Genomic DNA, 16,892 nt, shown 5'->3' with positions numbered 1-16,892 from the left:
CGAAACAAGCACAGGGTAGTGGGATCACATTGTTAGCAGATTTGGGATGATGAGCAGTGGCTGCAGAACTTTTGGAAATGCATAGCCACCTTCCTGGAACTGTGTGCTGAGCTCTCCCCGCCCTGCCCTGTTGCGCAAGGACACCAGAATGAGAGCTGCCCTCTCAGTGGAGAAGTGCATGGCAGTAGGTGTGTGGAAGTTAGTAATTCCGGACTGCTTCTGGTCAGTTGCGAATCAGTTTGAAGTTGGGAAGTCCAGTGTGGGGGTTGTGTTCACACAAATGTTCAAGGCCATTAATTGCATCCTTCTATGAAGGACTGTGAAATGTACGTGAAATAGTGGGTGGCTTTGTGGCAATGAGATTCCTTAACTGCAGCAGCGTGATAGATGATAACCATATCCCAATTTTGGACCTGGACCATCTTGCAACAGAGAACATAAGTAGAAAGAGGTACTTCTCTATGGTATTGCAGGTGCTTGTGGATCACCAAAGTCATTTCACTGATATCAATGTGGGGTGGTCAGGGATAGTGCATGGTGCATGCATCTTCAGGAACACTGGCCTATACAGAAAGCTGCAAGCAGGAATTTTCTTTCCAGACCAGAAGATTCCAATGGGGGATTATCATAAATATAAAGGGAAGGGTAAACACTTTTAAAATCCCTCCTGGCCAGAGGAAAAACCCTTTCATCTGTAAAGGGTTAAGAAGCTAGGATAACCTCGCTGGCACCTGACCAAAATGACCAATGAGGAGACAAGATACATTCAAAGTTGAAGGGCGGGGAAAACAAAGGTTCTCTCTGTCTGTGTGATGCTTTTGCCGGGAACAGAAAAGGAATGGAGTCTTAGAACTTAGTAAGTAATCTAGTTAGATATGCGTTAGATTCTGTTTTGTTTAAATGACTGAGAAAATAAGCTGTGCTGAATGGAATGTATATTCCTGTTTTTGTGTCTTTTTGTAACTTAAGGTTTTGCCTAGAGGGATTCTCTGTGTTTTGAATCTGCTTACCCTGTAAGGTATTTACCATCCTGATTTTACAGAGTTGATTCTTTTATTTTTTCTTCAATTAAAATTCTTCTTTTAAGAACCTGATTGCTTTTTCATTGTTCTTAAGATCCAAGGGTTTGGGTCTGTGTTCACCTATGTAAATTGGTGAGGATTTTTATCAAGCCTTCCTCAGGAAAGGGGGTGTAGGGCTTGGGAGGATTTTGGGGGGAAAGATGTTTCCAAGCGGGCTCTTTCCCTGTTATATATTTGTTAGACGCTTGGTGGTGGCAGCAATAAAGTCCAAGGGCAGTAAGGTAAAATAGTTTGTACCTTGGGGAAGTTTAACCTAAACTGGTAAAAATAAGCTTAGGGGGTTTTTCATGCAGGTTCCCACATCTGTATCCTAGAGTTCAGAGTGGGGAAGGAACCTTGACAGGGATGTTGACATGCCTAAAGTGATCTTGGAAGACCCAGCATATCCCTTACTGCCATAGCTGATGAAGCCTTACACGGGAGACCTGGACAGCAGCAAGGAGCGCTTCAACAATAGGCTGAGCAGGTGCAGAATGACCATTGAATGTGTGTTTGGCAGATTAAAAGCTCGCTGGCGCTGCCTTTATGGCAGGAGGATCGCAATGAGAAAAATATTCCCAGGGTTGTAGCAGCCTGGTGTGCACTGCATAATATTTGTGAGGCTATGGGTGAAAAGTTTCCCCAGGGGTGGAGTGAGGAGGCGGATTGCTTGGTGGCTGATTTTGAGCAGCCAGAAAGAAGGGCTATTAGAGGGCACAAGGGGGGCTATGAGGCACCATTCTGATAATGAGCACCAGTAACGTGTTTTCCTATAAAGCATTTTGCAGTGCTTTGTTAACTTGCCACCTTGAATTAAAATTTTGATGATTGCTTCCTGAACGTGATTTGTTGTCTGCAAATGTGCAAATTGCCACTGTGTATGAATTCCAGCAGCAACCACCATGTGTAGGAGATAAATAAAGATTTATTTTCTTTCAGAGAGTACATTTTTATTAAATAGCAATAACCAATACACAAAAAAACGCTTTCTTGATAGGGACATAACAGTAAGAGGAGCACTCTCTTGTTGGAGGCTCTCATAGCTGTGTCTAAGGGTATGGCTACACTTGCAGATGTAGAGCGCGTTGAGTTAAACCAGTCTTCATAGAGCGCAGTAGAGAAAGCGCTGCAATCTGTCTACACTGACAGCTTCAAGCACACTGGTGTGGCCACATTTGCAGCACTTGCAGTGGCATTGGGAGCTATGCATTATGGGCAGCAATCCCAGCATGCAATTGACTGCAACGTGCTTTTCAAATGGGGTGGGGTGGAGTGTGACAGGGAGTGTGTTGTGTATATGTGGGGGGAGAGAGAGTGGGTTTTGGGGGGGCTGAAAGCATGTCAGCATGCTGTCTTGTAAGTTGCAGAGGCACTCCACCAGTGTCTAGGGGGTTCTTCTTAAGGCCACATCTGCAGAAACAAAAGAAACAATAAACAGAGGCATGATAGTGAACTCACAGCATTGAATCATAATAGTAAAATACCTCTTTCTCACTGTCCCTTGGCAAGCACATAGCTCAGCGAATGCCTTAAACATGGTGAGTTTGGCTTGGGCGTGAGGGAAGTGGAGTGTAAGAGGGCGTTCAAAATGAGGCAAAGGATCAAGGTGGTTTTTTAAGGGGATCACTGCAAGTGACTAGGGACAATATTGTGACTGCCACCATTTTCCATAGGCGGGGGTCATTGAAGCCGATATCTGAATACTTGCTTACCCTCAGAAGTGAAAGATGCATTTCCTGCATACATGCGACGTCAGACTGGGTCCCTCTGCTGCTCTCCTATGTGCTGCTTTGGTCCTTGCACCAGTGATTGCTGATTGACATGGGAAAGTTTCCTACAGCGGGGGAAGGAACAAAGCAGCTCTGCCAAGAAACCTTCCACAGAGGATTGTTGAGTATCTCCATGAAAGTTTCCTAGAGATCTCTCTGGAGGATTCCTGTGAAATCTCGGTGTGCATTAACACACTTTTCCACAGGGCCCCACTGTTTAGTTTCATAGGGAAAGTGAAGCAGAGGCAAACACAGCTAATCTTGTACATTTCTATCTCTTAACCCATTTCTAGCATATAACAAAGCAAAGGACAGCTCTACCTCATATAACCAAGCAGTATCAACTCAAAATGAGCACTAACCAGAGCTCCCCTCCCCTGCATCATGCACGCCACAGGTGGAGAGCTGTGACTGGCTTGAATGCTCCGGGGTTGAGAAGAGGTCCTGGCTCGTCGTGGTACTGGACTACCCTGTCACCTGTCCCATCTTGTTCACTACTTCATCCTTGGGGTTCAGTCCACTGGCCCCTGTCTCCAGGCCTCCCCGCTTGAAATATCCATGGGGCTCATGGAGGTGGGGTCACCGCCGAGGATGGCATCCAGCTCCTTATAGAAATGTCAGGTCTTTGGCACAGAATCGGAGTGATGGTTTGACTCCCTTGCCTCTTGGTATGCCTGCCTCAGCTCCTTGATCTTCACACCGCATTGATGTGTGTCCCATTGATAGCCCTTATCCAACATGCCACGAGAAATCCGACCATAGATATCGAAATTCCTATGCCTGGAGTGGAGCTGGAACTGCACAGCCTCTTCTCCCCACAGAGCCAGCAGATCCAACAACTCCGATGTACTCCACACAGGAAATTGTTTAGTGCATGGAGCCACCATGGTCAGCAAACCAGAAGTGCAATTTCAAAAATTTTTGGTCCTTTAAAGGGAGAGGGCAGAGGCCTGTGAACCTGGGTGCAGGGCAGGGAAGTTCAAATGGCTGACCAAAGCAGTCAGGATGGGCATTGTGGGACACCTCGTGGAGGCCATTTATGGCGACATAACCAAGCACAGTGTGTACATTGACACTGCATCAATCTAACTTTGCCGCAAAAAGCTCTATGCCTCTTGTCAAAGTGGTTTTTATTTTGTTTGCGTAGCAGGAGAGTTAAATCAGTGGGAGGAGCATTGTTGTGTGTATACCTCCACTGTTTTATTGACGAAAGCAGACTTTTGTCGACAAAACTGTGTAGTGTAGATGAGGCCTTAGTGTGGTCTCAGGTAGCATGAACAGGAAGTTTCCCCTAAGCAGACTTTCTAAGCAGATGGAATGGTAACTACAGTTCCCAGGCAGTCTTTCTAAGTATGATCTCACTTGCCTAATTGCATGTTCCACCCAAGCTATGCGTATTCCTGATAGCATTTTATTATTGCTTATTTGTTTTATTTGTAACAGTTATTTGGCATCCACTAAAGTTTTGTCCACATTTTTTGGTTTCAGAATAAAAAAGCTAGAATCCTTTGCAGGGTGCTTCACAACACATAGTCTCTGAAGTGGGGGATGGCAGAGTGGTTGTTTTTTTAAATAGACTCTAAATGGGGATATGATGTTGAACTTTTTGTCTCATGGGCCACTTGCCAATGCTGAAATCTGTGATGGGTACCCATTCAAACAAAATATCCCTTGCTGAGCAAGCATATCGGGGTGAGGGAAGAAAATCTTTTAAGGTCTAATGACCATATTTTATCGCATAACTGAACAAACTGAAAAGGATAAGACGGAGTCCTCAAGTCTGGCTAAGTTTATTGGAACTCAGCTTTCATTTTGACCCTGCTGCTGTTGGCATCCAATTAAAACATAATCCTAATCAGGGATGTTGTTTTGTTTAGTGGTTGTGAAATAGGCCATTCTTTCCTCCCATACTTTCATGCAGTTGAGCCTATGAGACGAGATCACTCTTCATGGGATACTTTCTGGAATTATACTCTGTTTGGCTACAAAGGCAGTGTTAATGTATGCAGCCATATTTTGATTTGCATACCTCCCTTCCCTAACAAACATTATTCAGGCCCAAAATAGGAATAATTTGTGTGTGAGGCGGTTGTGTAGGTATTTATGCTGGATCAGGAAGTATTCATCTACAGACATGTAAACCAAGCCCTTTAAACTGTAAGCCTCTTTTCAATAACACCACTCCCTTCCTTGGAGTGGATTTTCGGGTGTAGGGTAGAACTGATAAAGGCAGCTTCTGTCCCATGCTGCTCCTGAACATTCAAAAAGCAAATCACTGTATTTTTTTCTTAGTGTATAATAGTTTGTCTAAATTAAAAGTTGTTGTGGGTTAACTTGAACTATTTTGTGATAAAGTGCTTTGCGTCCACACGCACACAATTTTTTGTTGCAAATCATTTGATGTTTTAAGCCATATTAATACACTCCCTTTGGAAGTGTGTATACTGAGGTGTAGGATGAGTTTACCCAGAACAAAGTAGGTGTGGCTGTGTTCCCATCCTGAAACAACTGTTTTATATTTGGCAGTCCTGTTAGTATCCCATGCTGCTTTGCTGGCTACCTGGGTCAGCTTATCTATTTACCTGTGTGCCCTCTACTGTTCTGGAATCATCTTGACGTGACTGTCACCTCCCTGTTTAAATGGTGGCATGCAGCCATGTGTGGCTGTTCATGGTTCCAGCTCATGGAAATGATTATTTAGCAGCCATGCCTCTTGCTTCTGTTTGGTCTGGGCTGAGGTCCTGGACTTCATTGTCCAAGGTTCTGGACTTCGTTGTCCTCTGGGAGAGGTGCGAATCCCAGCCTATCTAAGAGCAGTCTCCATAATGCACATGTCTGCAAGTGTCTATCAGAACAAACAAAGGAGAGGGGGCACTTTGAGAACCTGATCTGATGCTGCCACAAGGGAAAGGAGCTCTAGCTGTGATTTAATAATGTCAGGGTCAATAATAAGGGGCCTGGTTGAACTCGTATGGTTTGGCAGCTATTGTGATGAACTGGATCATATTGCTTTGCACTGGACTTTTAACTTTGCATCATGTTATGTTTGTTCAATAAAGTTTTTTTTCTTTTGCTATTCACAATGTTTAACCTGATGTATTTTTTTTATTAATCATTAATTGAAAATATCATGACATTCTTTGTTTGAAAATTTCATAAGAGCCTTATGTGATTCAATAAAATCCCCACCTGCAGTGTACTAAACTCCATCTACCAGTAGATATAAGTGTTAAGACACGTGTACTGATCATGATAAAAGCCTTACTCAAAGGTATATACATTGTTCACAAGTTTGTCTTGGCCTCAGAGTAGGAACATAATGCATCCCTGGCTCTGAGTCCCTGACCAGTTGCAGCATTTGGTAGATGCTGCCTTTCTGGTGTTCAGAAACTTCAGGAATTCTGCTCATGACCTCCTTCTATTCCTCAGCAAAGCTATCTCCTTTGATCTCGCGTAGGTTGTGCAAAACACAGCAAGCATCTATCATCAATATCTGATGATGCAGATATTGCTCATCAGCTTTCAGCTTGGACATTAGGTACCTCCATCTACCCGTCAGTCTTCTACATGTATGTTGCACTATCATTCTGCAGCCACTTGGGATTTAGTTAAACAGGTCCTTTATCCAATCCAAGTATCCAGTAAGAGGCTTTGTAATCCAGGGAGACAGAGGGTAATCATAGGAGGAATGCCAGCACCATCAGGGTCCAGAGTGGTTCACAGAAACAAAAGTTCATTGCAGAAAACAAGCCAGAGTTTCTAAAGATCCCAGCATCATGGACCTTTGCAGACCACCCCACATTCATATTGGTGAACCTCCCATAATGTTCAGCCAGCCCTGCAGCACCATGAAGAAATATGCCTTTCTGTTGATGAACCCTGAGGCTTGATGCTGGGGGCAAAGGAGAGGCACAGGGATACCATCAATGGCTCCAATATAATTCAGGGGCTCAAATAGTAAATCCATGAATAACATCCTGTGTATTGCCTAGCTTTATGACCAGAGGGAACAGCACCTTCTTGATAACCGCACACACCTCCATTACAACAACCCTGAGAGGTGATCTAACAATACCAAAATGGGCCGCTACTGACTGGTAGCAATCGTGTTGATGAGCTTCCAGATAGGTGTGTTCTGCAGATTTCTAGGAAGGTGGCCTTTGACATCCTGAAGTTCTGCTTCCAATGCTGGACATCCCAGGTCTGCATTCCAATCGTGTTCCATCAGTCAGTGCTAGGACTGGAAATAAGGTGCAAAATTTTAACTGTGAGAGTAATTAACCATTGGAACAAATTACCAAGGGTCATGGTAGATTCTCCATCACTAACAATTTTTAAATCAAGATTGGATGTTTTTCTAAAAGCTGTAGGAATTGTTTTGGGGAAGTTCTATGGCCTGTGCTATACAGGAGGTCAGACTACATGGTCACATTGGTCCCTTCTGGCCTTGGAAACTATTAATCTAGTTGGCTGAGCTCAAAAGTGGTGGCTAACTCGCTGAAGCCACTGCAGGAAAAGATTAAGCACTAGTATCTTCTCGATTCCATCTTCCTCAGGGGCCTGTATCTACTTGTCTTTGAAATCATTGCACAATATGAAGCATATTTGCAGTATCTTGTTTGAATTAATCACTGTGATGATCACAATGCTCAGCAATGTTTCCTCCGTGCTACCTGACAGTGCTTTAAAAATAGCGCTGGCTCGTTACAAGATGAATGATGGAATGAAATGAGAGGAATCGTGGGAATTATTTATTTTGATCCCAAGTCCCAGAATTCAAGTGCGTTTTGGTAATTATCTCACAGTCATAGAACCATAGAAATGTAGGTCTGGAATGGACCTCAAGAGGTCATCTACTCCATCCCTGCATACTGAGACAAGACCAAGTACACCTAGATAATAGATCATATCTGATGGGTGTTTGTCTAACCTGTTCTTAAAAATCTCCAAGGATGGGGATTCTACAACCTCCCTTTGGAATTTATTCCAGTATTTAACTGTGTGCCGCAAAAACAGTCCCGGAATGCGTAGAGTTTAGTGGGGAAGCAGTGTACCAGGGGCTGTCTGCCCAGAATGCTGACTGCTTGTTTTGAAACAGTGCAACACTGTGTGCATGCAGCGATCCCAAAGGGTGCTTAGTTGGGGATTACAATGTGGTGTTGACCGACTGCTTGTGCAGCCATTGTTCTGGATCACTTAATGCAGATATGCAAAACCTGCAACAGCTTTCAAGTGCAGACAAGCTTAGTACAGAACTCTGACGCTTTAAAAGGTAAATGTAATGGAGACTTGGATCCAGTTGGAACAGATTCACCCTTGCTAAATGTACGATCCAGTCTTGATGTAGCTGGTGAACAGATATCTGTTGTTTTAAAAACAGCATGGGAGGCCCACAATACTGCCTTTTTATAATGTTTGTATATATTTCATGTTTTTGGGAATATTATATTAGGAAGAAGAGATGAAATAATCAGAACTATAGTGAGACAGAAATGATACTGAAACGTTTTTCTTTATAGACCATATGGATTCATATTTCAAGTTATAAAGGTAAGTATTTTGCTACATTGGTCAGGATTAGTGCAGTATATTCCAATTTAGATTTTTTTAATTTTTAATTTAGAAATTAGTTGGCTAGCAGGAATCATGCACCCAACGCTTGTTGTGGGGATACTACCCTGGTACAGAATCATAGAAATGTAGGGCTGAAAGGGGCCTCAAGAAGTCATCAAGCCAGCTTCTCTGTGCTGAAGCAGGACCATGTAAACCTAGACCAGCATGTCCTCCTTTGGAAGCCTATTCCAGTGCTTAACTACTCTTATAATTAGGAAGTTTTTCCTAATATCTAACCTAAATCTCCCTTGCTGCAGATGAAGCTCATTACTTTTTTGTCCGATCTTCAGTGGACATGTTGAGCAACTGATCGCCAATCCTCTTTATAACAGCCCTTAACATACTGGAAGACTGTTATCAGGTCCCCCCCTCACTCTTCTTTTCTCAAGACTAAACAGGCCTAATTTTTTTAACCTGTCCTCATAGGTCAGGTTTTCTAAACCTTTTATCATTTTTGTTGCTCTCCTGTGGACTCTCCAATTTTTCCACATCCTTCCTGAATTGTGGTGCCCAAAACTGGACATAGTGCTCCAACTGGGGCCTCACTAGTGCTGAGTAGAGCGGGACAGTTACCTCCTGCGTCTTACATACAACACTCCTGTTAATACACCTCAGAATCATATGAGCCTTTTTTGCAACTGTATCACATTGACAACGCATATTCTGTTTGTGGTCCACTATAATCCCCAGATCCTTTTAAGCAAAAAGACCACATAGGTAGTTTTTCCCCATTTTGTAACTCTGTTTGATTTTTCCTTCCTAAGTGAAGTACTTTGCACTTGTCTTATATGAATTTTATCTTGTTGAATTCAGACCAATTCGCCAATTTGTCAAGGTCATTTTGAATTTTAAACCTGTTCTCCAAAGTGCTTGCAACCTCTCCCTGGGTGTCGTCTGCAGATTTTATAAACATACTCTCTACTCCATTATCCAAGTCACTAATGTAACTATTGAATAGTACCAGATCCAGGACTGACCCCTACGGGATCCCACTAGATACGCCCTCCCAATTTCAGAGCAAACCATTGAGGCATAACATTTTCTCTGCTTCAGACCAGTGTAATGGAACACTTTTTTTTTTTCCCCCAGAGTCCTGAGGGGCCAAGATAATGCTGCAATTTCAACTTACATAAAAATCGTTATCACAGTACATGATCTGATACAAAGGTCTTGGAAGGTAATAGTAGAAAGCAAATGGTATAAGGGAACAAAAAAAAAGCTTATTTTTACACAGTCTGAAAGCTTTGTAAGGGCATTTTTGTTTAACCTATGAAATTGCATTTGGTTTGTAATTAAAACCATTTGCTTTAGTACTACATTTAGGTAGCAATTCTGCTATATTTACATTTTGTACAGTGAATGTATGAGTAAACCAGACCTTTCTATTTTAATCTCATTGATTGTTTTACAGTCATCTTCGTGTGAGATAATTTGGAGATCTTAAATATATCATAAATGCCTTGCCTGGTTTATTACTATACTAGAATACCTTTGTCTGACAGTTAAATTGCGTCTTTAGATATAAATACTTGGGGATTGAACCTGGTCTCGCAAGGCTGTGCTATCAGAATCATGCCCTTATTTTCTCCTTACTTGGCTACAGTAACAATACTCTTCATTTTCAAAGCATTCTCTGAACATTGACTAACCCTCACAAAACCTGTCAAAGAAGACCAGTGTTGTATATTATTTACCGATGGGGAAACTGAGGAAGAGAGGCTAAATGAGGAGATTTTCAAAGGCACAAAGAGCAATTAGGCACCTAACATATCAAATATCAATGGAAGTTAGATGCCTAACTGCCATTTGTGCCTTTGACAATCAGTCTGTGAGTAAATAGCCCCTAGGACACAGATGAAATCTAAGTCTGAGCAGGTATTACTAAAGTTTTCTAAAGTTTCTGGCTGTAGCGTTGGGCTCATACATCTTGACTAGATGTTTTACCCAAGTAAATTTCATCAGTGTAAATTTGTGTACCTCAACTTGTTTAAACCGTGGGTTTTTTAAATCAATTTGTTCTGAATTCATTAGTTTCTTCTAGCTTGGGGAGGATATGGTGCTGCAGTCAAAATCCCCTACAGATATCATATAGTCAGGGAAGTGTAGGTAGAAAAGTTAAGTCCTCCTAAATAGCCAAAATCCAACATAACCTTTACCTATATTAGATGCAAAAAATGTTTTTTGCCATAATTAGATTTTAGAATGCATGCATATGATATCATCCAAGAATTTCCTCTAATTATAATCCTTTCTTAAAAGTATATGCTGTAGTATAATCTTTTCATTGTTATTATACATGTATAAAGAAATTACTTTTCGCAAAGCCCATAGACATGTAATTATCCTTTTAAGTAGCTTTGTAGCCACAAAAACTTAGTGTGAGAAGGACTGTGAAGCAAGTTATAACTCCACAGTAAAACACACACAGTCATTACACCATAGTTAATTGCAGTTGGTAAGTATACATACTTTAAGAAAGGTTGGTCTAATTAACTTCTAAAAACCAGAGTTCTCAGGAAATTTTGCCTCAGGGTAATGGTATTGTTCAGTAAGGTGCAGTTTTTGGCTCAAAAGGTAATACAATGAAATGTGGGGTAGAGGAAACTTAATGTTTCGTTGTAGGCAAAATTAATGGATTATCTCATACACATACTTCATTAGGGATTTCTTATGTTACAGATGGACATTAGAATTCCATTGTCAGGCAGACAGAAAGTAAAACCTTATCCTTACAGTTGAGGCTAAGTAGCTTGTGTCCCAGAGAGCTTGTGAGAAAGCTTTTCTCTAACAACACACAGAGAAATCCAGAACAAGGACAATCTCCTTTAACTTGCATACTCAGAGCACAGCAAATAGAGTTCCAATTACTGTCAGTGCCCCCAGAGAAAAGTCACTTGGAAAATAGAGTCCCATGCCACTTTCTGAAGAGCTTTTGTCTGCTCATGATTAATACTGAAGATACTTCCCTTTCGGAATACTTGTACTGAATAATTCCTGAATTCTTTTTCTCTGAATAAATTAATTAAAAGCACCATGATGTATGTGAATGGGATGTTTGCATAAATAATAGTGTGATTTATTTGTTCTATCTCTTATAACTACAAGTAATTTTTCCTTAATTTTGTTCTAGTCTGCAGCAGACTTGATTTTTTTTTTTCATTTGAACTTGGTGTGAAGAAACTTAAATGAGACTTCTCATTTTTCTTTATGCAGCAAGGCTGCCATTGCATCTGTGTTCTGAACGCATCCCACGAAACTGATGTGAGACAGAGCTTGCTCTCAAACAGTTCATTACTATAAGGACGTGCCAAAATAAACTCTAATTGAGAACACTGTTTCCTCTCTACTTCTTCTCATCTCTTAGTGGTAATTACTCTGATGTTGTTGTGGATACTGATATGACATTTATAAATGCAGCTTTTAAATCTAGCATAACGTAAGCGCTTCAGTTGTTGCTAACCAAAAAGATGAAATAGCAAGGAGATATGTGCCTGTTACATATTTACTTTGGCACATCCTTCTGGTGCTGCAGTGTCTAACAGAAAGTGACGATTACCATCTGTTCCCTCCTGTGTTATCATCAAAGATTCCCTTCTTCACTGAGAATCAGCTCTTCATAGGGAGATTCTATCCCTTTCTTCATGGCACAATTCTTTTTTTTTTTTTCAACAAACATTCCTGCTTTTTACTCCCAGCTTTACACTGTTATTCTCTCTGTCCCTTTCTGCTTGGAACTATCCCATTACTTTAAATCCCCCAGGCACATCCTCATCTTCACCCTCCTGCAAATGTTTCCTTAAAGTAAACCAATGTCTTCCAGTAATCCTTTCCTTATTCTCGCCAATAATTTCTCCACACCTTTCCTTTGCTGAACTGTTGTCGTATGTCTTGTCTTCTCCCTGCTAATCTTAGATTATAACTCCACATGGCATGAAAAGTTATTAATTCTGCAAAACACCCTGTACATTGCTACATATTCTGCTATATAAATGATTACTAATGGATGAGCAGGTTTTACTGACTTAGTTTGCTAATGGCGGTGGGCTAAGAAGAGGTTTATAGATTCAGTGAATGAGAAATACGTTCTCACTCTCTGATCTGCTTGGAATCATCATAAAGAATTAGCAAATGAATATCACACTGTATACAGAGGACGCATACATGCACGCAATCACAACTAATACCAATTTGCATAGAATCTATTGGGAAGCTTTGGAATTGATACTACCAACACAGGGGAGAAAGAATAAGATCCTGGAAGAATATGACCCCTATTAGACACAGGACTCTGGGTTTGGGAGACCTGGATTCTATTTTCAGCTTTTCCCTCAGATTTTCTGTTAATGTTTTGGGATCACTTATTGACTTGAGTCTGAATTTTACTTTAATATCATGCAATAGTGTTGGGCTCTATGCCTCAGTTTTCCTACTTGTAGCAGGCAGATATTAATGTACCTCAGAGTGATGTTGAGGCAAACTTCGTTAGTCTTTGTAAAGTGCTTTGAGATTCTGATGGAAGGAGCTATGGCAGTGTGGATTATTAATATTTCTTTTCATATATTAAAACCTAACAGTTAAAGTAAGGATCAAGATGTGGTGGTCCTTTCTGGCCTTAAACTCTGACTTTAAAACAGTTCTTTGGGGAGTTTATTTTTGGTTTATGGGGTTTTCTAGGTGAATCTTGGTTGGGTTTTGTTGCTGATTTTTACATGCATATTGCATTCTTTTTTGTTTACTTGTAACTTTTGTTTTTAGTTATTACTGTTTAGGTGTCCAAAAGTGTCAGCCCTCGGCACTCACAGGCTACATCTTAGCAAAATTATTTCACATTGATTTTTGTGTACTGAATTGTATTGACTGAACTGTACTATTTTGTAAGGATCAGGGAATGTGTACGTTTAGCAATTAAAGGACCCAATCCTGCAAGCCTTCTGCATGGAACTCCCTGGAGCATCAGGGGAGGTCACATATGGGGAATTTGCAGTACTGAACCCAACCTGACATAATTGTGTAAAGTTATATTCCTGAGTTGAGACCATATAATAAATCTTGTTTACTTATATGGCTGGAATGTTGAAATTGGAGTTAAAGGTAGCTGTTTCAGAGTAACAGCCGTGTTAGTCTGTATTCCCAAAAAGAAAAGGAGTACTTGTGGCACCTTAGAGACTAACCAATTTATTTGAGCATAAGCTTTCGTGAGCTACAGCTGTAGCTCACAAAAGCTTATGCTCAAATAAATTGGTTAGTCTCTAAGGTGCCACAAGTACTCCTTTTCTTTTTGCAAAGGTAGCTGTGTTAATTAAAAGCACCCATAACTGGATTACACTGAAGAGTATACGACAGCAATTTGTTATAAAGTTGTATAAAAGTAGCATGTGAAAGACAAGAAATTAATAATTGAATACTGGATGATCTACTGGAAAATGTTATACAATAGTGAATTTTCCTGGGAAATAGAATAGGGGTAAAACTGTTGGAGATGACTCGTGAAACCCCTATTCCTGATTAAAAACCCTGGTGTGTGTATGTGCATACACTCCTGTGTATATGTGGAGCCAGATTCTGTCCTTCATGGAGTCTGTGGGGATTACGAAAGTAATGTAACTGAGAGGAAACTTTTGTCTGTATTATTTGCTAAATAAAGGGGGTGTCAATAGTATTTTGTGCCAGACTATTTTACTAGAGTAATTCCATAGAGGCGCTTTTCTATGTGGGTGTGAGAAACTGTATGCGTTTGCTCTTTTTGAGGTTACAGTCAGAAGTTTATTAGTGGGATAATGGAAATTAAAATCCTACTCGATCCAGCCCGTGTTGTTGGGTATAAAACCGATTACTGTAGAGTCATGACAAATTCCAAATAAATTTTCCACCCTGGTGGATTGTGCCAAAAACTGTTTGACTGAACTCTGGCACTGCAGAAATACTCCAGTAGCTGCTGTGTGTATGTTGTCCCAAATAGAAATGTTTGAAAATAGAGAAATGTATACATATTTCAAAGACAAGGCTTGATCTTGATCCCTGGATCACTGTTATACATGTGCAGAGATGATAGGTCAGATTTTGCCCTCTGACTCCATGTAGCCCCACAGACTTTTATTGGATTCAGTGGGGTTGCAGAGGTATAATCAAGGGCACAACCACAAGTACAGCGTTTTAAGCACAAATGCACAATGCCAACTAATGTTTGGATACAAATGTTTGAATTTGTAACTCTGCATTTGGAACACATCAATAATAACTTTTAAAATCACATGTGCTGTTGTTTTTTGGTTTTGGTTTTTACTTAAGACTGAAAAATGCACCTGTAATTTTGTTGCTTTTATAATTAGAAGGTTGTCAGATAATAGTAATGTATTAAACTCAAACCTGCTCACTGATTTGTGGTTTGTTTTTTTCCCCCCACTTTTTCTCCTGGGTGGTCCTCTGAATTCCTGAGACCCAGGTATTGGAAAACCATTCCCAGAGAGTAGTTATCAGTGGTTCAGAGTCATGCTGGAAGAGCATAACAAGTGGGGTCCCATAGGGATCAGTCCTGGGTCCGGTTCTATTCAGTATCTTCATCAGTGATTTAGATAATGGCCTACAGAGTACACTTATAAAGTATCAGGGGGTAGCCATGTTAGTCTGTAGCCACAAAAACAACGAGGAGTCTGGTGGCACCTTAAAGACTAACAGATTTATTTGGGCATAAGCTTTCGTGAGTAAAAAACCCACTTCTTCAGATGAATGGAGACTTATAAAGTTTATAAGCTTATAAAGTTTATAGACGATCCCAAGCTGGGATGGGTTGCAAGTGCTTTGGAGGATAGGTTCAAAATTCAAAATGATCTGGACAAACTGGAGAAATGGTCTGAAGTAAATAGGATGAAATTCAATAAGGACAACTGTAAAGTACTCCATTTAGGAAGGGACAATCAGTTGCACACATACAAAATGGGAAATGACTGCCTAGGAAGGAGTACTGCGGAAAGGGATCTGCGGGTCATAGTGGACCACAAGGTAACTATAGGTCAACAGTGTAACTCTGTTGCAAAAAAAGCAAACATCTTTCTGGGATGTATTAGCAGGAGTGTTGTAAGCAAGACACGAGAAGGATTTCTTCTGCTCTACTCCGCGCTGATTAGGCCTCAACTGGAGTATTGTGTCCAGTTCTGGGCACCACATTTCAGAAAGGATGTGGACAAATTGGAGAGAGTCCAGCGAAGAGCAACAAAAATGATTAAAGGTCTAAAAAACATGACCTGTGAGGAAGATTGAAAAAATTGGGTTTGTTTAGTTTGGAAAAGAGAAGACTGATAGAGGACATGATAATAGTTTTCAAGTATGTAAAAGGTTGTTACAAGGAGGAGAAAGGAAAAATTGTTTTTCTTAACCTCTGAGGATAGGACAAGAAGCAATGGGCTTAAATTGCAGCAAGGGAGGTTTAGGTTGGACATTAGGAAAAACTTCCTAACTGTCAGGGTGGTTAAGCACTGGAATAAATTGCCTAGAGAGGTTGTGGAATCTCCGTCATTGGGGATTGTTAAGAACAGGTGTCAAGGCTGATTCCCCACTTTGGCACTTTGAGTGCAGAAGGTGGGGGCCTGCAAGGATTCTAAAAAATTAATACTTGCCACTCCAGGCTTGTATTAAACTCCCAAAGTTACAGCTTTTCTCTGACCTTGGATTGGTAGATGCTGCCACCACCCAAGTGCAGAACCCCTTTGAGAGACCAGGAAGGCTCACTTGGGAATTCCTGTGGGGTACCCTCAAGTCCTTTCACCCCCGCTCCCTTCTGGAGAATAGCTGAGAAAAGAGGAAAAAAATAAATCAGCTGTTGCCACCAGCTAATTAAACAACATGTGCACAAACCTCTTAAGACACAAAAATCCAATTATGTTCTTAAAAATGGTAAATTTTATTAATTAATAAAAATATACATCAGGGAACTTAGGCAAAAAAGCACTACAAGGATTAAGCATCAAGAATAGCTTTCTTTAAAGGTTACAAGTAAAACAAAAAGCACCTGGGATTAGCACAGAGGAATCCACAAGCCACAACGAAATAAAAGGAATAAACCTAATCGCATCTTCCTAGACATTTCCTGATCTACTTACATATCTGGGATTTTTAAATGAGTAGTTTTTAGGTATGATACTGATGATTTTTTCATACCTAGCCCAAGCTCTTACAGCATAGGTCTGTCCTGTCCGCTTCTCCCTGAAAAACAACCACAGACAGACAAAATGGGAGTCTTGTTTCAATTTTAAAAAGTTCTAGCCTTCCCACTGGCTCTCTTGGCCAGGTGCCCACTCACTTCCTTTTACCTATGCATAGCAGTGAGACTTTTTAACCCTTTAAAGGTAGAGCAATTAGAGAACAGCTACTAAGAGGGATTTTATAGCTGCTGGCTGGCTGTGTGTCTATAAAAGGGAGCTACTCCCCCCCTCCCCTCCTTTCATTTATCACA

At 40.8% G+C, this 16,892-nt stretch overlaps 1 protein-coding gene across 5 annotated transcripts in view; it reads left to right on the top strand.

Annotated features, from left to right (window-relative positions):
- EPHX1 (epoxide hydrolase 1) overlaps positions 1-16,892 on the top strand; it is a 49,129-nt gene that overhangs the window by 3,029 nt on the left and 29,208 nt on the right. Inside the window, exons 3-4 of one of the 5 annotated variants that reach the window (XM_073338717.1) lie at positions 970-1,018; positions 1,376-1,548. The exons of 3 other annotated variants lie outside the window; for them this stretch is intronic. The gene's annotated coding sequence lies outside the window, so the exon portion shown is untranslated. The remainder of the gene's footprint in view (positions 1-969; positions 1,019-1,375; positions 1,549-16,892) is intronic. One more of the 5 variants, XM_073338718.1, reaches the window with a different exon arrangement.

Source organism: Lepidochelys kempii, chromosome 3 (assembly GCF_965140265.1).
Source record: "Lepidochelys kempii isolate rLepKem1 chromosome 3, rLepKem1.hap2, whole genome shotgun sequence".
In the NCBI taxonomy this organism is placed as follows: Eukaryota; Metazoa; Chordata; order Testudines; family Cheloniidae; genus Lepidochelys; species Lepidochelys kempii.
Note: the sequence above shows the minus strand (reverse complement) of the source record. Positions and strands in the feature narration are given on the sequence as shown.